A 23,015-nucleotide genomic window follows, 5' to 3' on the forward strand; every position below is an offset into this window, starting at 1 on the left:
ACTCTGCGCAGTGTTGTAGATGAACAGTGAACAATGTTTAAGCGATGTGATGCGTTCAATGTTTATGCAGTAAATCTGTCATCCAGTGTGAGTTGGAAACACAATCCCCGCAGAGTGAGCTTTCACGCAACGTTAACGCAACTTGTGGCCGGTTAGCTCAGTTGGTTAGAGCGTGGTGCTAATAACGCCAAGGTCGCGGGTTCGATCCCCGTACGGGCCATTCCAGTGTTTTTCATAATTTTTATTCGGTTTTTAGTCACGTTGAAAATCAAATCTTTATAATGAAACAAATCCACACAGAATCCCAAGGGTTGGGAATTATTTGGAATAACAGTCATTGCTACTTGCCGACGGGGTTGAGAGGCACATCTTTCTGTTTATTTCTGTTTCTTGGTTTGCTGATAAACGATGAACCGGAGGCCTGTTCCCGTAAATGCTCAAAAGTAGGAACAGACAGCCAGAACGGTTCTGTCGCTTGGAGATGGGCAAAAGACTGCAGTTCAGGACAAAAACACTAAATGAAATGTTCACCCGGCACCGAGAGTGAAAAATCCCGAGAAAAGGGCAGAATGAAATAGATTTCAGTGGATGCCTACCCGCACGTGATGCTACGGATGCGCGGACATATCTTTGGTGTTCTCCACAAAAAATGCCATTTGCTCCGAACAGTTTTACCTGGCGCGAAAGTGGTGAGACTTTGGAAGGAGCAAGCAGGAAAGACTGTGTTGGTCTGCTTGTTGGCAAGCAAATGTGTAGCAGCTTCCCTGGTGGTTTAGTGGTTAGGTTTCGGCGCTTTCACCGCTGCGGCACGGGTTCGATTCCCGGTCAGGGAACATTGTATTTTCCGCCGTTTGACCTGAAAGGCTGTTCCTGAACAAATTCACAGCTCCCTGCACTCTTGCTGCCCCAACCATCAGCAGCTCATCATTCGTTGTAGTGATACAGCACACACTTCTGTGCCTTCCGTTTCAAAGTCAGCAGTAAATGAGGAGATCTCGCTCAACTAGTGCTGATTGACACCGTAAATGTTGCCAATCATGGCTAACTTTAGCCTTCCGTGTACATTTTTGCGGCACATCACTCTAGCTTACCATCTGTCAATGCATTGCCAGTGTGGAAATATTCAGCATTTTAAACTTAGCAACGTCTGTAAGACTGGATTCAGTGAATGCCTGGGCCATGGCCACTGATAACTTATCCCGAGCATTCATTTGGCCTGGGCCCCTCCTATATTGCACATTGGCTCACTGTGTGTGTATGTATAGCGTTCACAGGCAATTTACAAGCTCTGAATTTCCCAGCAGTGAATTCATGGAGTGATTGATCTAACCGATATTCAACATCAGTATTGTTAAGTCTCTCCTTTATTCGCGACACTTATCTCTCTTCAGCATAGCACTGCTATGGACTGAACCTGTTAGAATTTCACCTTGCCTCGGGGTCAGTGCGGCTATGTGGGACTTCGGCCGGTCTCCCTTTCACAGCCCATCAATGTCGAGAAAAGAACGGGATATTTTACTGAAATTTTATGTTCTCAAACAGTTATAAACTCTCCAGTATATTTCACTGTGTCTTCAAGACGGTGAGATCGAGCCTGTTGTGCAAGCTTTCTTTCTTTATGAACACTTCAGCAGAACATTAAATCAACATGTGGAATTGAATTGCTGATTGACACTGTAAATTTGCCAACATTTAACTGCAGTGTGAGAACAATCACCGTTATAAGTAGGCTTCCATTACGTTCTTGCACGACATCACCCTAAGTAACCTAGTTGATCACAGCACAGATATCAGTTAATTCATTGCCAGTGCGAAAAAATACACATTTTGAACTTAGCAACGTGTACAAGACCATTGCCTGGATCGTGGGCACTGATAACGGAACATGAGCATTAAGATTTTCGGTATCATTATACTTTACATTGACACAACCTGAGCTCTGAGATGTGTTTGGGACCCATTGCCCCGAAACGAGGACAGAGTGGGTGGGGCAATTCCTTCCGGGGTCAGGTTTTCTTTCAAAAAGGGGTGAGAAAACTTTGCTTCGTTCACTGTCAGACCGAAATAGTTCAGTTGGGAAGGCGTTTGACTGAAGATCCAGATGGTTCATGGCTCAATCCCGTGTTTCATCAATTTTTGGTAATTTCGCGTTCCCTTCATTCTAAGGGTAGTGGCTGATTTTATATCGGGACAGTGGGCTGTTCAGCGGTTGCGTGATAATAATTTTCAACATGAATTGTTTTTAGATTAAGCTATTACGTTCTGTTACGTTCTATTTACACTCTGCGCAGTGTTGTAGATGAACAGTGAACAATGTTTAAGCGATGTGATGTGTTCAATGTTTATGCAGTAAATCTGTCATCCAGTGTGAGTTGGAAACACAATCCCCGCAGAGTGAGCTTTCACGCAACGTTGACACAACTTGTGGCCGGTTAGCTTAGTTGGTTAGAGCGTGGTGCTAATAACGCCAAGGTCGCGAGTTCTATCCCCATACGGGCCATTCCAGTGTTTTTCATAATTTTTATTCGGTTTTTAGTCAGGTTGAAAATCAAATCTTTATAATGAAACAAATCCACACAGAATCCCAAGGGTTGGGAATTATTTGGAATAACAGTCATTGCTACTTGCCGACGGGGTGGAGAGGCACATCTTTCTGTTTATTTCTGTTTCTTGGTTTGCTGATAAACGATGAACCGGAGGCCTGTTCCCGTAAATGCTCAAAAGTAGGAACAGACAGCCAGAACGGTTCTGTCGCCTGGAGATGGGCAAAAGACTGCAGTTCAGGACAAAAACACTAAATGAAATGTTCACCCGGCACCGAGAGTGAATAATCCCGAGAAAAGGACAGAATGAAATAGATTTCAGTGGATGCCTACCCGCACGTGATGCTGCGGATGCGCGGACATATCTTTGGTGTTCTCCACAAAAAATGCCATTTGCTTCGAACAGTTTTACCTGGCGCGAAAGTGGTGAGACTTTGGAAGGAGCAAGCAGGAAAGACTGTGTTGGTCTGCTTGTTGGCAAGCAAATGTGTAGCAGCTTCCCTGGTGGTTCAGTTTTTAGGTTTCGGCGCTTGAACCGCTGCGGCCCGGGTTCGATTCCCGGTCAGGGAACATTGTATTTTCGGCCGTTTGACCTGCAAGGCTGTTCCTGAACAAATTCACAGCTCCCTGCACTCTTGCTGCCCCAACCATCAGCAGCGCATCATTCGTTGTAGTGATACAGCACACACTTCTGTGCCTTCCGTTTCAAAGTCAGCAGTAAATGAGGAGATCTCGCTCAACTAGTGCTGATTGACACCGTAAATATTGCCAATCATGGCTAACTTTAGCCTTCCGTGTACATTTTTGCGGCACATCACTCTAGCTTACCATCTGTCAATGCATTGCCAGTGTGGAATTATTCAGCATTTTAAACTTAGCAACGTCTGCAAGACTGGAATCAGTGAATGCCTGGGCCATGGCCACTGATAACTTATCCCGAGCATTCATTTGGCCTGGGCCCCTCCTATATTGCACATTGGCTCACTGTGTGTCTATGTATAGCGTTCACAGGCAATTTACAAGCTCTGAATTTCCCAGCAGTGAATTCATGGAGTGATTGATCTAACCGATATTCAACATCAGTATTGTTAAGTCTCTCCTTTATTCGCGACACTTATCTCTCTTCAGCATAGCACTGCTATGGACTGAACCTGTTAGAATTTCACCTTGCCTCGGGGTCAGTGCGGCTATGTGGGACTTCGGCCGGTCACCCTTTCACAGCCCATCAATGTCGAGAAAAGAACGGGATATTTTACTGAAATTTTATGTTCTCAAACAGTTATAAACTCTCCAGTATATTTCACTGTGTCTTCAAGACGGTGAGATCGAGCCTGTTGTGCAAGCTTTCTTTCTTTATGAACACTTCAGCAGAACATTAAATCAACATGTGGAATTGAATTGCTGATTGACACTGTAAATTTGCCAACATTTAACTGCAGTGTGAGAACAATCACCGTTATAATTAGGCTTCCATTACGTTCTTGCACGACATCACCCTAAGTAACCTAGTTGATCACAGCACAGTTATCAGTTAATTCATTGCCAGTGCGAAAAAATACACATTTTGAACTTAGCAACGTGTACAAGACCATTGCCTGGATAGTGGGCACTGATAACGGAACATGAGCATTAAGATTTTCGGTATCATTATACTTTACATTGACACAACCTGAGCTCTGAGATGTGTTTAGGACCCATTGCCCCGAAACGAGGACAGAGTGGGTGGGGCAATTCCTTCCGGGGTCAGGTTTTCTTTCAAAAAGGTGTGAGAAAACTTTGCTTCGTTCACTGTCAGACCGAAATAGTTCAGTTGGGAAGGTGTTTGACTGAAGATCCAGATGGTTCATGGCTCAATCCCGTGTCTCAGCAATTTTTGGTTATTTCGCGTTCCCTTCATTCTAAGGGTAGTGGCTGATTTTATATCGGGACAGTGGGCTGTTCAGCGGTTGTGTGATAATAATTTTCAACATGAATTGTTTTTAGATTAAGCTGTTACGTTCTGTTACGTTCTATTTACACTCTGCGCAGTGTTGTAGATGAACAGTGAACAATGTTTAAGCGATGTGATGCGTTCAATGTTTATGCAGTAAATCTGTCATCCAGTGTGAGTTGAAAACACAATCCCCGCAGAGTGAGCTTTCACGCAACGTTAACATAACTTGTGGCCGGTTAGCTCAGTTGGTTAGAGCTTGGTGCTAATAACGCCAAGGTCGCGGGTTCTATCCCCATACGGGCCATTCCAGTGTTTTTCATAATTTTTATTCGGTTTTTAGTCACGTTGAAAATCAAATCTTTATAATGAAACAAATCCACACAGAATCCCAAGGGTTGGGAATTATTTGGAATAACAGTCATTGCTACTTGCCGACGGGGTGGAGAGGCACATCTTTCTGTTTATTTCTGTTTCTTGGTTTGCTGATAAACGATGAACCGGAGGCCTGTTCCCGTAAATGCTCAAAAGTAGGAACAGACAGCCAGAACGGTTCTGTCGCCTGGAGATGGGCAAAAGACTGCAGTTCAGGACAAAAACACTAAATGAAATGTTCACCCGGCACCGAGAGTGAAAAATCCCGAGAAAAGGACAGAATGAAATAGATTTCAGTGGATGCCTACCCGCACGTGATGCTGCGGATGCGCGGACATATCTTTGGTGTTCTCCACAAAAAATGCCATTTGCTACGAACAGTTTTACCTGGCGCGAAAGTGGTGAGACTTTGGAAGGAGCAAGCAGGAAAGACTGTGTTGGTCAGCTTGTTGGCAAGCAAATGTGCAGCAGCTTCCCTGGTGGTTCAGTTTTTAGGTTTCGGCGCTTTCACCGCTGCGGCCTGGATTCGATTCCCGGTCAGGGAACATTGTATTTTCGGCCGTTTGACCTGCAAGGCTGTTCCTGAACAAATTCACAGCTCCCTGCCCTCTTGCTGCCCCAACCATCAGCAGCGCATCATTCGTTGTAGTGATACAGCACACACTTCTATGCCTTCCGTTTCAAAGTCAGCAGTAAATGAGGAGATCTCGCTCAACTAGTGCTGATTGACACCGTAAATGTTGCCAATCATGGCTAACTTTCGCCTTCCGTGTACATTTTTGCGGCACATCACTCTAGCTTACCATCTGTCATGCATTGCCAGTGTGGAAATATTCAGCATTTTAAACTTAGCAACGTCTGCAAGACTGGAATCAGTGAATGCCTGGGCCATGGCCACTGATAACTTATCCCGAGCATTCATTTGGCCTGGGCCCCTCCTATATTGCACATTGGCTCACTGTGTGTCTATGTATAGCGTTCACAGGCAATTTACAAGCTCTGAATTTCCCAGCAGTGAATTCATGGAGTGATTGATCTAACCGATATTCAACATCAGTATTGTTAAGTCTCTCCTTTATTCGCGACACTTATCTCTCTTCAGCATAGCACTGCTATGGACTGAACCTGTTAGAATTTCACCTTGCCTCGGGGTCAGTGCGGCTATGTGGGACTTCGGCCGGTCTCCCTTTCACAGCCCATCACTGTCGAGAAAAGAACGGGATATTTTACTGAAATTTTATGTTCTCAAACAGTTATAAACTCTCCAGTATATTTCACTGTGTCTTCAAGACGGTGAGATCGAGCCTGTTGTGCAAGCTTTGTTTCTTTATGAACACTTCAGCAGAACATTAAATCAACATGTGGAATTGAATTGCTGATTGACACTGTAAATTTGCCAACATTTAACTGCAGTGTGAGAACAATCACCGTTATAAGTAGGCTTCCATTACGTTCTTGCACGACATCACCCTAAGTAACCTAGTTGATCACAGCACAGATATCAGTTAATTCATTGCCAGTGCGAAAAAATACACATTTTGAACTTAGCAACGTGTACAAGACCATTGCCTGGATCGTGGGCACTGATAACGGAACATGAGCATTAAGATTTTCGGTATCATTATACTTTACATTGACACAACCTGAGCTCTGAGATGTGTTTGGGACCCATTGCCCCGAAACGAGGACAGAGTGGGTGGGGCAATTCCTTTCGGGGTCAGGTTTTCTTTCAAAAAGGGGTGAGAAAACTTTGCTTCGTTCACTGTCAGACCGAAATAGTTCAGTTGGGAAGGCGTTTGACTGAAGATCCAGATGGTTCATGGCTCAATCCCGTGTTTCATCAATTTTTGGTAATTTCGCGTTCCCTTCATTCTAAGGGTAGTGGCTGATTTTATATCGGGACAGTGGGCTGTTCAGCGGTTGCGTGATAATAATTTTCAACATGAATTGTTTTTAGATTAAGCTATTACGTTCTGTTACGTTCTATTTACACTCTGCGCAGTGTTGTAGATGAACAGTGAACAATGTTTAAGCGATGTGATGTGTTCAGTGTTTATGCAGTAAATCTGTCATCCAGTGTGAGTTGGAAACACAATCCCCGCAGAGTGAGCTTTCACGCAACGTTGACACAACTTGTGGCCGGTTAGCTTAGTTGGTTAGAGCGTGGTGCTAATCACGCCAAGGTCGCGAGTTCTATCCCCATACGGGCCATTCCAGTGTTTTTCATAATTTTTATTCGGTTTTTAGTCAGGTTGAAAATCAAATCTTTATAATGAAACAAATCCACACAGAATCCCAAGGGTTGGGAATTATTTGGAATAACAGTCATTGCTACTTGCCGACGGGGTGGAGAGGCACATCTTTCTGTTTATTTCTGTTTCTTGGTTTGCTGATAAACGATGAACCGGAGGCCTGTTCCCGTAAATGCTCAAAAGTAGGAACAGACAGCCAGAACGGTTCTGTCGCCTGGAGATGGGCAAAAGACTGCAGTTCAGGACAAAAACACTAAATGAAATGTTCACCCGGCACCGAGAGTGAATAATCCCGAGAAATGGACAGAATGAAATAGATTTCAGTGGATGCCTACCCGCACGTGATGCTGCGGATGCGCGGACATATCTTTGGTGTTCTCCACAAAAAATGCCATTTGCTTCGAACAGTTTTACCTGGCGCGAAAGTGGTGAGACTTTGGAAGGAGCAAGCAGGAAAGACTGTGTTGGTCTGCTTGTTGGCAAGCAAATGTGTAGCAGCTTCCCTGGTGGTTCAGTTTTTAGGTTTCGGCGCTTGAACCGCTGCGGCCCGGGTTCGATTCCCGGTCAGGGAACATTGTATTTTCGGCCGTTTGACCTGCAAGGCTGTTCCTGAACAAATTCACAGCTCCCTGCACTCTTGCTGCCCCAACCATCAGCAGCGCATCATTCGTTGTAGTGATACAGCACACACTTCTGTGCCTTCCGTTTCAAAGTCAGCAGTAAATGAGGAGATCTCGCTCAACTAGTGCTGATTGACACCGTAAATGTTGCCAATCATGGCTAACTTGAGCCTTCCGTGTACATTTTTGCGGCACATCACTCTAGCTTACCATCTGTCAATGCATTGCCAGTGTGGAATTATTCAGCATTTTAAACTTAGCAACGTCTGCAAGACTGGAATCAGTGAATGCCTGGGCCATGGCCACTGATAACTTATCCCGAGCATTCATTTGGCCTGGGCCCCTCCTATATTGCACATTGGCTCACTGTGTGTCTATGTATAGCGTTCACAGGCAATTTACAAGCTCTGAATTTCCAAGCAGTGAATTCATGGAGTGATTGATCTAACCGATATTCAACATCAGTATTGTTAAGTCTCTCCTTTATTCGCGACACTTATCTCTCTTCAGCATAGCACTGCTATGGACTGAACCTGTTAGAATTTCACCTTGCCTCGGGGTCAGTGCGGCTATGTGGGACTTCGGCCGGTCTCCCTTTCACAGCCCATCAATGTCGAGAAAAGAACGGGATATTTTACTGAAATTTTATGTTCTCAAACAGTTATAAACTCTCCAGTATATTTCACTGTGTCTTCAAGACGGTGAGATCGAGCCTGTTGTGCAAGCTTTCTTTCTTTATGAACACTTCAGCAGAACATTAAATCAACATGTGGAATTGAATTGCTGATTGACACTGTAAATTTGCCAACATTTAACTGCAGTGTGAGAACAATCACCGTTATAATTAGGCTTCCATTACGTTCTTGCACGACATCACCCTAAGTAACCTAGTTGATCACAGCACAGATATCAGTTAATTCATTGCCAGTGCGAAAAAATACACATTTTGAACTTAGCAACGTGTACAAGACCATTGCCTGGATAGTGGGCACTGATAACGGAACATGAGCATTAAGATTTTCGGTATCATTATACTTTACATTGACACAACCTGAGCTCTGAGATGTGTTTAGGACCCATTGCCCCGAAACGAGGACAGAGTGGGTGGGGCAATTCCTTCCGGGGTCAGGTTTTCTTTCAAAAAGGTGTGAGAAAACTTTGCTTCGTTCACTGTCAGACCGAAATAGTTCAGTTGGGAAGGTGTTTGACTGAAGATCCAGATGGTTCATGGCTCAATCCCGTGTCTCAGCAATTTTTGGTTATTTCGCGTTCCCTTCATTCTAAGGGTAGTGGCTGATTTTATATCGGGACAGTGGGCTGTTCAGCGGTTGTGTGATAATAATTTTCAACATGAATTGTTTTTAGATTAAGCTGTTACGTTCTGTTACGTTCTATTTACACTCTGCGCAGTGTTGTAGATGAACAGTGAACAATGTTTAAGCGATGTGATGCGTTCAATGTTTATGCAGTAAATCTGTCATCCAGTGTGAGTTGGAAACACAATCCCCGCAGAGTGAGCTTTCACGCAACGTTAACACAACTTGTGGCCGGTTAGCTCAGTTGGTTAGAGCGTGGTGCTAATAACGCCAAGGTCGCGGGTTCGAGCCCCATACGGGCCATTCCAGTGTTCTTCATAATTTTTATTCGGTTTTTAGTCACGTTGAAAATCAAATCTTTATAATGAAACAAATCCACACAGAATCCCAAGGGTTGGGAATTATTTGGAATAACAGTCATTGCTACTTGCCGACGGGGTGGAGAGGCACATCTTTCTGTTTATTTCTGTTTCTTGGTTTGCTGATAAACGATGAACCGGAGGCCTGTTCCCGTAAATGCTCAAAAGTAGGAACAGACAGCCAGAACGGTTCTGTCGCCTGGAGATGGGCAAAAGACTGCAGTTCAGGACAAAAACACTAAATGAAATGTTCACCCGGCACCGAGAGTGAAAAATCCCGAGAAAAGGACAGAATGAAATAGATTTCAGTGGATGCCTACCCGCACGTGATGCTGCGGATGCGCGGACATATCTTTGGTGTTCTCCACAAAAAATGCCATTTGCTCCGAACAGTTTTACCTGGCGCGAAAGTGGTGAGACTTTGGAAGGAGCAAGCAGGAAAGACTGTGTTGGTCTGCTTGTTGGCAAGCAAATGTGTAGCAGCTTCCCTGGTGGTTCAGTTTTTAGGTTTCGGCGCTTTCACCGCTGCGGCCCGGGTTCGATTCCCGGTCAGGGAACATTGTATTTTCGGCCGTTTGACCTGCAAGGCTGTTCCTGAACAAATTCACAGCTCCCTGCACTCTTGCTGCCCCAACCATCAGCAGCGCATCATTCGTTGTAGTGATACAGCACACACTTCTATGCCTTCCGTTTCAAAGTCAGCAGTAAATGAGGAGATCTCGCTCAACTAGTGCTGATTGACACCGTAAATGTTGCCAATCATGGCTAACTTTCGCCTTCCGTGTACATTTTTGCGGCACATCGCTCTAGTTTACCATCTGTCAATGTATTGGCAGTGTGGAAATATTCAGCATTTTAAACTTCGCAACGTCTGCAAGACTGGAATCAGTGAATGCCTGGGCCATGGCCACTGATAACTTATCCCGAGCATTCATTTGGCCTGGCCCCTCCTATATTGCACATTGGCTCACTGTGTGTTTATGTGTAGCGTTCACAGTCAATTTACAAGCTCTGAATTTCCCAGCAGTGAATTCATGGAGTGATTGATCTAACCGATATTCAACATCAGTATTGTTAAGTCTCTCCTTTATTCGCGACACTTATCTCTCTTCAGCATAGCACTGCTATGGACTGAACCTGTTAGAATTTCACCTTGCCTCGGGGTCAGTGCGGCTATGTGGGACTTCGGCCGGTCTCCCTTTCACAGCCCATCAGTGTCGAGAAAAGAACGGGATATTTTACTGAAATTTTATGTTCTCAAACAGTTATAAACTCTCCAGTATATTTCACTGTGTCTTCAAGACGGTGAGATCGAGCCTGTTGTGCAAGCTTTGTTTCTTTATGAACACTTCAGCAGAACATTAAATCAACATGTGGAATTGAATTGCTGATTGACACTGTAAATTTGCCAACATTTAACTGCAGTGTGAGAACAATCACCGTTATAAGTAGGCTTCCATTACGTTCTTGCACGACATCACCCTAAGTAACCTAGTTGATCACAGCACAGATATCAGTTAATTCATTGCCAGTGCGAAAAAATACACATTTTGAACTTAGCAACGTGTACAAGACCATTGCCTGGATCGTGGGCACTGATAACGGAACATGAGCATTAAGATTTTCGGTATCATTATACTTTACATTGACACAACCTGAGCTCTGAGATGTGTTTGGGACCCATTGCCCCGAAACGAGGACAGAGTGGGTGGGGCAATTCCTTCCGGGGTCAGGTTTTCTTTCAGAAAGGGGTGAGAAAACTTTGCTTCGTTCACTGTCAGACCGAAATAGTTCAGTTGGGAAGGCGTTTGACTGAAGATCCAGATGGTTCATGGCTCAATCCCGTGTTTCATCAATTTTTGGTAATTTCGCGTTCCCTTCATTCTAAGGGTAGTGGCTGATTTTATATCGGGACAGTGGGCTGTTCAGCGGTTGCGTGATAATAATTTTCAACATGAATTGTTTTTAGATTAAGCTATTACGTTCTGTTACGTTCTATTTACACTCTGCGCAGTGTTGTAGATGAACAGTGAACAATGTTTAAGCGATGTGATGCGTTCAATGTTTATGCAGTAAATCTGTCATCCAGTGTGAGTTGGAAACACAATCCCCGCAGAGTGAGCTTTCACGCAACGTTAACACAACTTGTGGCCGGTTAGCTTAGTTGGTTAGAGCGTGGTGCTAATAACGCCAAGGTCGCGAGTTCTATCCCCATACGGGCCATTCCAGTGTTTTTCATAATTTTTATTCGGTTTTTAGTCAGGTTGAAAATCAAATCTTTATAATGAAACAAATCCACACAGAATCCCAAGGGTTGGGAATTATTTGGAATAACAGTCATTGCTACTTGCCGACGGGGTGGAGAGGCACATCTTTCTGTTTATTTCTGTTTCTTGGTTTGCTGATAAACGATGAACCGGAGGCCTGTTCCCGTAAATGCTCAAAAGTAGGAACAGACAGCCAGAACGGTTCTGTCGCCTGGAGATGGGCAAAAGACTGCAGTTCAGGACAAAAACACTAAATGAAATGTTCACCCGGCACCGAGAGTGAATAATCCCGAGAAAAGGACAGAATGAAATAGATTTCAGTGGATGCCTACCCGCACGTGATGCTGCGGATGCGCGGACATATCTTTGGTGTTCTCCACAAAAAATGCCATTTGCTTCGAACAGTTTTACCTGGCGCGAAAGTGGTGAGACTTTGGAAGGAGCAAGCAGGAAAGACTGTGTTGGTCTGCTTGTTGGCAAGCAAATGTGTAGCAGCTTCCCTGGTGGTTCAGTTTTTAGGTTTCGGCGCTTGAACCGCTGCGGCCCGGGTTCGATTCCCGGTCAGGGAACATTGTATTTTCGGCCGTTTGACCTGCAAGGCTGTTCCTGAACAAATTCACAGCTCCCTGCACTCTTGCTGCCCCAACCATCAGCAGCGCATCATTCGTTGTAGTGATACAGCACACACTTCTGTGCCTTCCGTTTCAAAGTCAGCAGTAAATGAGGAGATCTCGCTCAACTAGTGCTGATTGACACCGTAAATGTTGCCAATCATGGCTAACTTTAGCCTTCCGTGTACATTTTTGCGGCACATCACTCTAGCTTACCATCTGTCAATGCATTGCCAGTGTGGAATTATTCAGCATTTTAAACTTAGCAACGTCTGCAAGACTGGAATCAGTGAATGCCTGGGCCATGGCCACTGATAACTTATCCCGAGCATTCATTTGGCCTGGGCCCCTCCTATATTGCACATTGGCTCACTGTGTGTCTATGTATAGCGTTCACAGGCAATTTACAAGCTCTGAATTTCCCAGCAGTGAATTCATGGAGTGATTGATCTAACCGATATTCAACATCAGTATTGTTAAGTCTCTCCTTTATTCGCGACACTTATCTCTCTTCAGCATAGCACTGCTATGGACTGAACCTGTTAGAATTTCACCTTGCCTCGGGGTCAGTGCGGCTATGTGGGACTTCGGCCGGTCTCCCTTTCACAGCCCATCAATGTCGAGAAAAGAACGGGATATTTTACTGAAATTTTATGTTCTCAAACAGTTATAAACTCTCCAGTATATTTCACTGTGTCTTCAAGACGGTGAGATCGAGCCTGTTGTGCAAGCTTTCTTTCTTTATGAACACTTCAGCAGAACATTAAATCAACATGTGGAATTGAATTGCTGATTGACACTGTAAATTTGCCAACATTTAACTGCAGTGTGAGAACAATCACCGTTATAATTAGGCTTCCATTACGTTCTTGCACGACATCACCCTAAGTAACCTAGTTGATCACAGCACAGATATCAGTTAATTCATTGCCAGTGCGAAAAAATACACATTTTGAACTTAGCAACGTGTCCAAGACCATTGCCTGGATAGTGGGCACTGATAACGGAACATGAGCATTAAGATTTTCGGTATCATTATACTTTACATTGACACAACCTGAGCTCTGAGATGTGTTTAGGACCCATTGCCCCGAAACGAGGACAGAGTGGGTGGGGCAATTCCTTCCGGGGTCAGGTTTTCTTTCAAAAAGGTGTGAGAAAACTTTGCTTCGTTCACTGTCAGACCGAAATAGTTCAGTTGGGAAGGTGTTTGACTGAAGATCCAGATGGTTCATGGTTCAATCCCGTGTCTCAGCAATTTTTGGTTATTTCGCGTTCCCTTCATTCTAAGGGTAGTGGCTGATTTTATATCGGGACAGTGGGCTGTTCAGCGGTTGTGTGATAATAATTTTCAACATGAATTGTTTTTAGATTAAGCTGTTACGTTCTGTTACGTTCTATTTACACTCTGCGCAGTGTTGTAGATGAACAGTGAACAATGTTTAAGCGATGTGATGCGTTCAATGTTTATGCAGTAAATCTGTCATCCAGTGTGAGTTGGAAACACAATCCCCGCAGAGTGAGCTTTCACGCAACGTTAACACAACTTGTGGCCGGTTAGCTCAGTTGGTTAGAGCGTGGTGCTAATAACGCCAAGGTCGCGGGTTCGAGCCCCATACGGGCCATTCCAGTGTTCTTCATAATTTTTATTCGGTTTTTAGTCACGTTGAAAATCAAATCTTTATAATGAAACAAATCCACACAGAATCCCAAGGGTTGGGAATTATTTGGAATAACAGTCATTGCTACTTGCCGACGGGGTGGAGAGGCACATCTTTCTGTTTATTTCTGTTTCTTGGTTTGGTGATAAACGATGAACCGGAGGCCTGTTCCCGTAAATGCTCAAAAGTAGGAACAGACAGCCAGAACGGTTCTGTCGCCTGGAGATGGGCAAAAGACTGCAGTTCAGGACAAAAACACTAAATGAAATGTTCACCCGGCACCGAGAGTGAAAAATCCCGAGAAAAGGACAGAATGAAATAGATTTCAGTGGATGCCTACCCGCACGTGATGCTGCGGATGCGCGGACATATCTTTGGTGTTCTCCACAAAAAATGCCATTTGCTCCGAACAGTTTTACCTGGCGCGAAACTGGTGAGACTTTGGAAGGAGCAAGCAGGAAAGACTGTGTTGGTCTGCTTGTTGGCAAGCAAATGTGTAGCAGCTTCCCTGGTGGTTCAGTTTTTAGGTTTCGGCGCTTTCACCGCTGCGGCCCGGGTTCGATTCCCGGTCAGGGAACATTGTATTTTCGGCCGTTTGACCTGCAAGGCTGTTCCTGAACAAATTCACAGCTCCCTGCACTCTTGCTGCCCCAACCATCAGCAGCGCATCATTCGTTGTAGTGATACAGCACACACTTCTGTGACTTCCGTTTCAAAGTCAGCAGTAAATGAGGAGATCTCGCTCAACTAGTGCTGATTGACACCGTAAATGTTGCCAATCATGGCTAACTTTAGCCTTCCGTGTACATTTTTGCGGCACATCACTCTAGCTTACCATCTGTCAATGCATTGCCAGTGTGGAAATATTCAGCATTTTAAACTTAGCAACGTCTGCAAGACTGGAATCAGTGAATGCCTGGGCCATGGCCACTGATAACTTATCCCGAGCATTCATTTGGCCTGGGCCCCTCCTATATTGCACATTGGCTCACTGTGTGTCTATGTTTAGCGTTCACAGGCAATTTACAAGCTCTGAATTTCCCAGCAGTGAATTCATGGAGTGATTGATCTAACCGATATTCAACATCAGTATTGTTAAGTCTCTCCTTTATTTGCGACACTTATCTCTCTTCAGCATAGCACTGCTATGGACTGAACCTGTTAGAATTTCACCTTGCCTCGGGGTCAGTGCGGCTATGTGGGACTTCGGCCGGTCTCCCTTTCACAGCCCATCAGTGTCGAGAAAAGAACGGGATATTTTACTGAAATTTTATGTTCTCAAACAGTTATAAACTCTCCAGTATATTTCACCAAGTCTTCAAGACGGTGAGATCGAGCCTGTTGTGCAAGCTTTGTTTCTTTATGAACACTTCAGCAGAACATTAAATCAACATGTGGAATTGAATTGCTGATTGACACTCTAAATTTGCCAACATTTAACTGCAGTGTGAGAACAATCACCGTTATAAGTAGGCTTCCATTACGTTCTTGCACGACATCACCCTAAGTAACCTAGTTGATCACAGCACAGATATCAGTTAATTCATTGCCAGTGCGAAAAAATACACATTTTGAACTTAGCAACGTGTACAAGACCATTGCCTGGATCGTGGGCACTGATAACGGAACATGAGCATTAAGATTTTCGGTATCATTATACTTTACATTGACACAACCTGAGCTCTGAGATGTGTTTGGGACCCATTGCCCCGAAACGAGGACAGAGTGGGTGGGGCAATTCCTTCCGGGGTCAGGTTTTCTTTCAAAAAGGGGTGAGAAAACTTTGCTTCGTTCACTGTCAGACCGAAATAGTTCAGTTGGGAAGGTGTTTGACTGAAGATCCAGATGGTTCATGGCTCAATCCCGTGTCTCAGCAATTTTTGGTTATTTCGCGTTCCCTTCATTCTAAGGGTAGTGGCTGATTTTACATCGGGACAGTGGGCTGTTCAGCGGTTGTGTGATAATAATTTTCAACATGAATTGTTTTTAGATTAAGCTGTTAAGTTCTGTTACGTTCTATTTACACTCTGCGCAATGTTGTAGATGAACAGTGAACAATGTTTAAGCGATGTGATGCGTTCAATGTTTATGCAGTAAATCTGTCATCCAGTGTGAGTTGGAAACACAATCCCCGCAGAGTGAGCTTTCACGCAACGTTAACACAACTTGTGGCAGGTTAGAGCGTGGTGCTAATAACGCCAAGGTCGCGGGTTCTATCCCCATACGGGCCATTCCAGTGTTTTTCATAATTTTTATTCGGTTTTTAGTCACGTTGAAAATCAAATCTTCATAATGAAACAAATCCACACAGAATCCCAAGGGTTGGGAATTATTTGGAATAACAGTCATTGCTACTTGCCGACGGGGTGGAGAGGCACATCTTTCTGTTTATTTCTGTTTCTTGGTTTGCTGATAAACGATGAACCGGAGGCCTGTTCCCGTAAATGCTCAAAAGTAGGAACAGACAGCCAGAACGGTTCTGTCGCCTGGAGATGGGCAAAAGACTGCAGTTCAGGACAAAAACACTAAATGCAATGTTCACCCGGCACCGAGAGTGAAAAATCCCGAGAAAAGGACAGAATGAAATAGATTTCAGTGGATGCCTACCCGCACGTGATGCTGCGGATGCGCGGACATATCTTTGGTGTTCTCCACAAAAAATGCCATTTGCTACGAACAGTTTTACCTGGCGCGAAAGTGGTGAGACTTTGGAAGGAGCAAGCAGGAAAGACTGTGTTGGTCTGCTTGTTGGCAAGCAAATGTGTAGCAGCTTCCCTGGTGGTTAAGTTTTTAGGTTTCGGCGCTTTCACCGCTGCGGCCCGGGTTCGATTCCCGGTCAGGGAACATTGTATTTTCGGCCGTTTGACCTGCAAGGCTGTTCCTGAACAAATTCACAGCTCCCTGCACTCTTGCTGCCCCAACCATCAGCAGCGCATCATTCGTTGTAGTGATACAGCACACACTTCTATGCCTTCCGTTTCAAAGTCAGCAGTAAATGAGGAGATCTCGCTCAACTAGTGCTGATTGACACCGTAAATGTTGCCAATCATGGCTAACTTTCGCCTTCCGTGCACATTTTTGCGGCACATCACTCTAGCTTACCATCTGTCATGCATTGCCAGTGTGGAAATATTCAGCATTTTAAACTTAGCAACGTCTGCAAGACTGGAATCAGTGAATGCCTGGGCCATGGCCACTGATAACTTATCCCGAGCATTCATTTGGCCTGGGCCCCTCCTATATTGCACATTGGCTCACTGTGTGTCTATGTATAGCGTTCACAGGCAATTTACAAGCTCTGAATTTCCCAGCAGTGAATTCATGGAGTGATTGATCTAACCGATATTCAACATCAGTATTGTTAAGTCTCTCCTTTATTCGCGACACTTATCTCTCTTCAGCATAGCACTGCTATGGACTGAACCTGTTAGAATTTCACCTTGCCTCGGGGTAAGTGCGGCTATGTGGGACTTCGGCCGGTCTCCCTTTCACAGCCCATCAGTGTCGAGAAAAGAACGGGATATTTTACTGAAATTTTATGTTCTCAAACAGTTATAAACTCTCCAGTATATTTCACTGTGTCTTCAAGACGGTGAGATCGAGCCTGTTGTGCAAGCTTTGTTTCTTTATGAACACTTCAGCAGAACATTAAATCAACATGTGGAATTGAATTGCTGATTGACACTGTAAATTTGCCAACATTTTACTGCAGTGTGAGAACAATCACCGTTATAAGTAGGCTTCCATTACGTTCTTGCACGACATCACCCTAAGTAACCTAGTTGATCACAGCACAGATATCAGTTAATTCATTGCCAGTGCGAAAAAATACACATTTTGAACTTAGCAACGTGTACAAGACCATTGCCTGGATCGTGGGCACTGATAACGGAACATGAGCATTAAGATTTTCGGTATCATTATACTTTACATTGACACAACCTGAGCTCTGAGATGTGTTTGGGACACATTGCCCCGAAACGAGGACAGAGTGGGTGGGGCAATTCCTTCCGGGGTCAGGTTTTCTTTCAAAAAGGGGTGAGAAAACTTTGCTTCGTTCACTGTCAGACCGAAATAGTTCAGTTGGGAAGGCGTTTGACTGAAGATCCAGATGGTTCATGGCTCAATCCCGTGTTTCATCAATTTTTGGTAATTTCGCGTTCCCTTCATTCTAAGGGTAGTGGCTGATTTTATATCGGGACAGTGGGCTGTTCAGCGGTTGCGTGATAATAATTTTCAACATGAATTGTTTTTAGATTAAGCTATTACGTTCTGTTACTTTCTATTTACACTCTGCGCAGTGTTGTAGATGAACAGTGAACAATGTTTAAGCGATGTGATGCGTTCAATGTTTATGCAGTAAATCTGTCATCCAGTGTGAGTTGGAAACACAATCCCCGCAGAGTGAGCTTTCACGCAACGTTAACACAACTTGTGGCCGGTTAGCTTAGTTGGTTAGAGCGTGGTGCTAATAACGCCAAGGTCGCGAGTTCGAGCCCCATACGGGCCATTCCAGTGTTCTTCATAATTTTTATTCGGTTTTTAGTCACGTTGAAAATCAAATCTTTATAATGAAACAAATCCACACAGAATCCCAAGGGTTGGGAATTATTTGGAATAACAGTCATTGCTACTTGCCGACGGGGTGGAGAGGCACATCTTTCTGTTTATTTCTGTTTCTTGGTTTGGTGATAAACGACGAACCGGAGGCCTGTTCCCGTAAATGCTCAAAAGTAGGAACAGACAGCCAGAACGGTTCTGTCGCCTGGAGATGGGCAAAAGACTGCAGTTCAGGACAAAAACACTAAATGAAATGTTCACCCGGCACCGAGAGTGAAAAATCCCGAGAAAAGGACAGAATGAAATAGATTTCAGTGGATGCCTACCCGCACGTGATGCTGCGGATGCGCGGACATATCTTTGGTGTTCTCCACAAAAAATGCCATTTGCTCCGATCAGTTTTACCTGGCGCGAAAGTGGTGAGACTTTGGAAGGAGCAAGCAGGAAAGACTGTGTTGGTCTGCTTGTTGGCAAGTAAATGTGTAGCAGCTTCCCTGGTGGTTCAGTTTTTAGGTTTAGGCGCTTTCACCGCTGCGGTCAGGGTTCGATTCCCGGTCAGGGAACATTGTATTTTCGGCCGTTTGAACTGCAAGGCTGTTCCTGAACAAATTCACAGCTCACTGCACTCTTGCTGCCCCAACCATCAGCAGCGCATCATTCGTTGTAGTGATACAGCACACACTTCTGTGCCTTCCGTTTCAAAGTCAGCAGCAAATGAGGAGATCTCGCTCAACTAGTGCTGATTGACACCGTAAATGTTGCCAATCATGGCTAACTTTCGCCTTCCGTGTACATTTTTGCGGCACATCACTCTAGCTTACCATCTGTCAATGCATTGCCAGTGTGGAAATATTCAGCATTTTAAACTTAGCAACGTCTGCAAGACTGGAATCAGTGAATGCCTGGGCCATGGCCACTGATAACTTATCCCGAGCATTCATTTGGCCTGGGCCACTCCTATATTGCACATTGGCTCACTGTGTGTCTATGTTTAGCGTTCACAGGCAATTTACAAGCTCTGAATTTCCCAGCAGTGAATTCATGGAGTGATTGATCTAACCGATACTCAACATCAGTATTGTTAAGTCTCTCCTTTATTCGCGACACTTATCTCTCTTCAGCATAGCACTGCTATGGACTGAACCTGTTAGAATTTCACCTTGCCTCGGGGTCAGTGCGGCTATGTGGGACTTCGGCCGATCTCCCTTTCACAGCCCATCAGTGTCGAGAAAAGAACGGGGTATTTTACTGACATTTTATGTTCTCAAACAGTTATAAACTCTCCAGTATATTTCACTGTGTCTTCAAGACGGTGAGATCGTGTCTGTTGTGCAAGCTTTCTTTCTTTATGAACACTTCAGCAGAACATTAAATCAACATGTGGAATTGAATTGCTGATTGACACTGTAAATTTGCCAACATTTAACTGCAGTGTGAGAACAATCACCGTTATAATTAGGCTTCCATTACGTTCTTGCACGACATCACCCTAAGTAACCTAGTTGATCACAGCACAGATATCAGTTAATTCATTACCAGTGCGAAAAAATACACATTTTGAACTTAGCAACGTTTACAAGACCATTGCCTGGATCGTGGGCACTGATAACGGAACATGAGCATTAAGATTTTCGGTATCATTATACTTTACATTGACACAACCTGAGCTCTGAGATGTGTTTGGGACCCATTGCCCCGAAACGAGGACAGAGTGGGTGGGGCAATTCCTTCCGGGGTCAGGTTTTCTTTCAAAAAGGTGTGAGAAAACTTTGCTTCGTTCACTGTCAGACCGAAATAGTTCATTTGGGAAGGCGTTTGACTGAAGATCCAGATGGTTCATGGCTCAATCCCGTGTTTCAGCAATTTTTGGTTATTTCGCGTTCCCTTCATTCTAAGGGTAGTGGCTGATTTTATATCGGGACAGTGGGCTGTTCAGCGGTTGCGTGATAATAATTTTCAACAGGAATTGTTTTTAGATTAAGCTGTTACGTTCTGTTACGTTCTATTTACACTCTGCGCAGTGTTGGAGATGAACAGTGAACAATGTTTAAGCGATGTGATGCGTTCAATGTTTATGCAGTAAATCTGTCATCCAGTGTGAGTTGGAAACACAATCCCCGCAGAGTGAGCTTTCACGCAACGTTAACACAACTTGTGGCCGGTTAGCTCAGTTGGTTAGAGCGTCGTGCTAATAGCGCCAAGGTCGCGGGTTCGATCCCCGTACGGGTCAATCCAGTGTTTTTCATAATTTTTATTCGGTGTTTAGTCACGTTGAAAATCAAATCTTTATAATGAAACAAATCCACACAGAATCCCAAGGGTTGGGAATTATTTGGAATAACAGTCATTGCTACTTGCCGACGGGGTGGAGAGGCACATCTTTCTGTTTATTTCTGTTTCTTGGTTTGCTGATAAACGATGAACCGGAGGCCTGTTCCTGCAAATGCTCAAAAGTAGGAACAGGCAGCCAGAACGGTTCTGTCGCCTGGAGATGGGCAAAAGACTGCAGTTCAGGACAAAAACACTAAATGAAATGTTCACCCGGCACCGAGAGTGAAAAATCCCGAGAAAAGGACAGAATGAAATAGATTTCAGTGGATTCCTACCCGCACGTGATGCTGCGGATGCGCGGACATATCTTTGGTGTTCTCCACAAAAAATGCCATTTGCTGCGAACAGTTTTACCTGGCGCGAAAGTGGTGAGACTTTGGAAGGAGCAAGCAGGAAAGACTGTGTTGGTCTGCTTGTTGGCAAGCAAATGTGTAGCAGCTTCCCTGGTGGTTCAGTTTTTAGGTTTCGGCGCTTTCACCGCTGCGGCCCGGGTTCGATTCCCGGTCAGGGAACATTGTATTTTCGGCCGTTTGAACTGCAAGGCTGTTCCTGAACAAATTCACAGCTCACTGCACTCTTGCTGCCCCAACCATCAGCAGCGCATCATTCGTTGTAGTGATACAGCACGCACTTCTGTGCCTTCCGTTTCAAAGTCAGCAGCAAATGAGGAGATCTCGCTCAACTAGTGCTGATTGACACCGTAAATGTTCCCAATCATGGCTAACTTTAGCCTTCCGTGTACATTTTTGCGGCACATCACTCTAGCTTACCATCTGTCAATGCATTGCCAGTGTGGAAATATTCAGCATTTTAAACTTAGCAACGTCTGCAAGACTGGAATCAGTGAATGCCTGGGCCATGGCCACTGATAACTTATCCCGAGCATTCATTTGGCCTGGGCCCCTCCTATATTGCACATTGGCTCACTGTGTGTCTATGTTTAGCGTTCACAGGCAATTTACAAGCTCTGAATTTCCCAGCAGTGAATTCATGGAGTGATTGATCTAACCGATATTCAACATCAGTATTGTTAAGTCTCTCCTTTATTCGCGACACTTATCTCTCTTCAGCATAGCACTGCTATGGACTGAACCTGTTAGAATTTCACCTTGCCTCGGGGTCAGTGCGGCTATGTGGGACTTCGGCCGGTCTCCCTTTCACAGCCCATCAGTGTCGAGAAAAGAACGGGGTATTTTACTGACATTTTATGTTCTCAAACAGTTATAAACTCTCCAGTATATTTCACTGTGTCTTCAAGACGGTGAGATCGTGTCTGTTGTGCAAGCTTTCTTTCTTTATGAACACTTCAGCAGAACATTAAATCAACATGTGGAATTGAATTGCTGATTGACACTGTAAATTTGCCAACATTTAACTGCAGTGTGAGAACAATCACCGTTATAATTAGGCTTCCATTACGTTCTTGCACGACATCACCCTAACTAACCTAGTTGATCACAGCACAGTTATCAGTTAATTCATTGCCAGTGCGAAAAAATACACATTTTGAACTTAGCAACGTCTACAAGACCATTGCCTGGATCGTGGGCACTGATAACGGAACATGAGCATTAAGATTTCCGGTATCATTATACTTTACATTGACACAACCTGAGCTCTGAGATGAGTTTGGGACCCATTGCCCCGAAACGAGGACAGAGTGGGTGGGGCAATTCCTTCCGGGGTCAGGTTTTCTTTCAAAAAGGTGTGAGAAAACTTTGCTTCGTTCACTGTCAGACCGAAATAGTTCATTTGGGAAGGCGTTTGACTGAAGATCCAGATGGTTCATGGCTCAATCCCGTGTTTCAGCAATTTTTGGTTATTTCGCGTTCCCTTCATTCTAAGGGTAGTGGCTGATTTTATATCGGGACAGTGGGCTGTTCAGCGGTTGCGTGATAATAATTTTCAACAGGAATTGTTTTTAGATTAAGCTGTTACGTTCTGTTACGTTCTATTTACACTCTGCGCAGTGTTGTAGATGAACAGTGAACAATGTTTAAGCGATGTGATGCGTTCAATGTTTATGCAGTAAATCTGTCATCCAGTGTGAGTTGGAAACACAATCCCCGCAGACTGAGCTTTCACGCAACGTTCACGCAACGTTAACACAACTTGTGGCCGGTTAGCTCAGTTGGTTAGAGCGTGGTGCTAATAACGCCAAGGTCGCGGTTTCGATCCCCGTACGGGTCA

General features: G+C 44.4%; 7 non-coding genes across 7 annotated transcripts; all 7 read left to right on the plus strand.

Moving 5' to 3' along the window:
* Positions 1 to 146: 146 nt before the first annotated feature.
* On the plus strand, positions 147 to 220 carry trnai-aau (transfer RNA isoleucine (anticodon AAU)). The gene has a single exon. It is a non-coding gene; the product is annotated as a tRNA-Ile (tRNA).
* Positions 221 to 4,706: 4,486 nt separating this feature from the next.
* Positions 4,707 to 4,780, plus strand: trnai-aau (transfer RNA isoleucine (anticodon AAU)). The gene has a single exon. It is a non-coding gene; the product is annotated as a tRNA-Ile (tRNA).
* Positions 4,781 to 9,265: 4,485 nt separating this feature from the next.
* On the plus strand, positions 9,266 to 9,339 carry trnai-aau (transfer RNA isoleucine (anticodon AAU)). The gene has a single exon. It is a non-coding gene; the product is annotated as a tRNA-Ile (tRNA).
* A 4,485-nt stretch (positions 9,340 to 13,824) lies between these two features.
* Positions 13,825 to 13,898, plus strand: trnai-aau (transfer RNA isoleucine (anticodon AAU)). The gene has a single exon. It is a non-coding gene; the product is annotated as a tRNA-Ile (tRNA).
* Positions 13,899 to 18,370: 4,472 nt separating this feature from the next.
* Positions 18,371 to 18,444, plus strand: trnai-aau (transfer RNA isoleucine (anticodon AAU)). Its single transcript has one exon. It is a non-coding gene; the product is annotated as a tRNA-Ile (tRNA).
* Positions 18,445 to 20,650: 2,206 nt separating this feature from the next.
* Positions 20,651 to 20,724, plus strand: trnai-aau (transfer RNA isoleucine (anticodon AAU)). Its single transcript has one exon. It is a non-coding gene; the product is annotated as a tRNA-Ile (tRNA).
* A 2,217-nt stretch (positions 20,725 to 22,941) lies between these two features.
* On the plus strand, positions 22,942 to 23,015 carry trnai-aau (transfer RNA isoleucine (anticodon AAU)). Its single transcript has one exon. It is a non-coding gene; the product is annotated as a tRNA-Ile (tRNA).

The sequence above is a fragment of the Pristiophorus japonicus genome, unplaced genomic scaffold (genome assembly GCF_044704955.1).
Source record: "Pristiophorus japonicus isolate sPriJap1 unplaced genomic scaffold, sPriJap1.hap1 HAP1_SCAFFOLD_45, whole genome shotgun sequence".
NCBI lineage: Eukaryota > Metazoa > Chordata > Chondrichthyes > Pristiophoridae > Pristiophorus > Pristiophorus japonicus.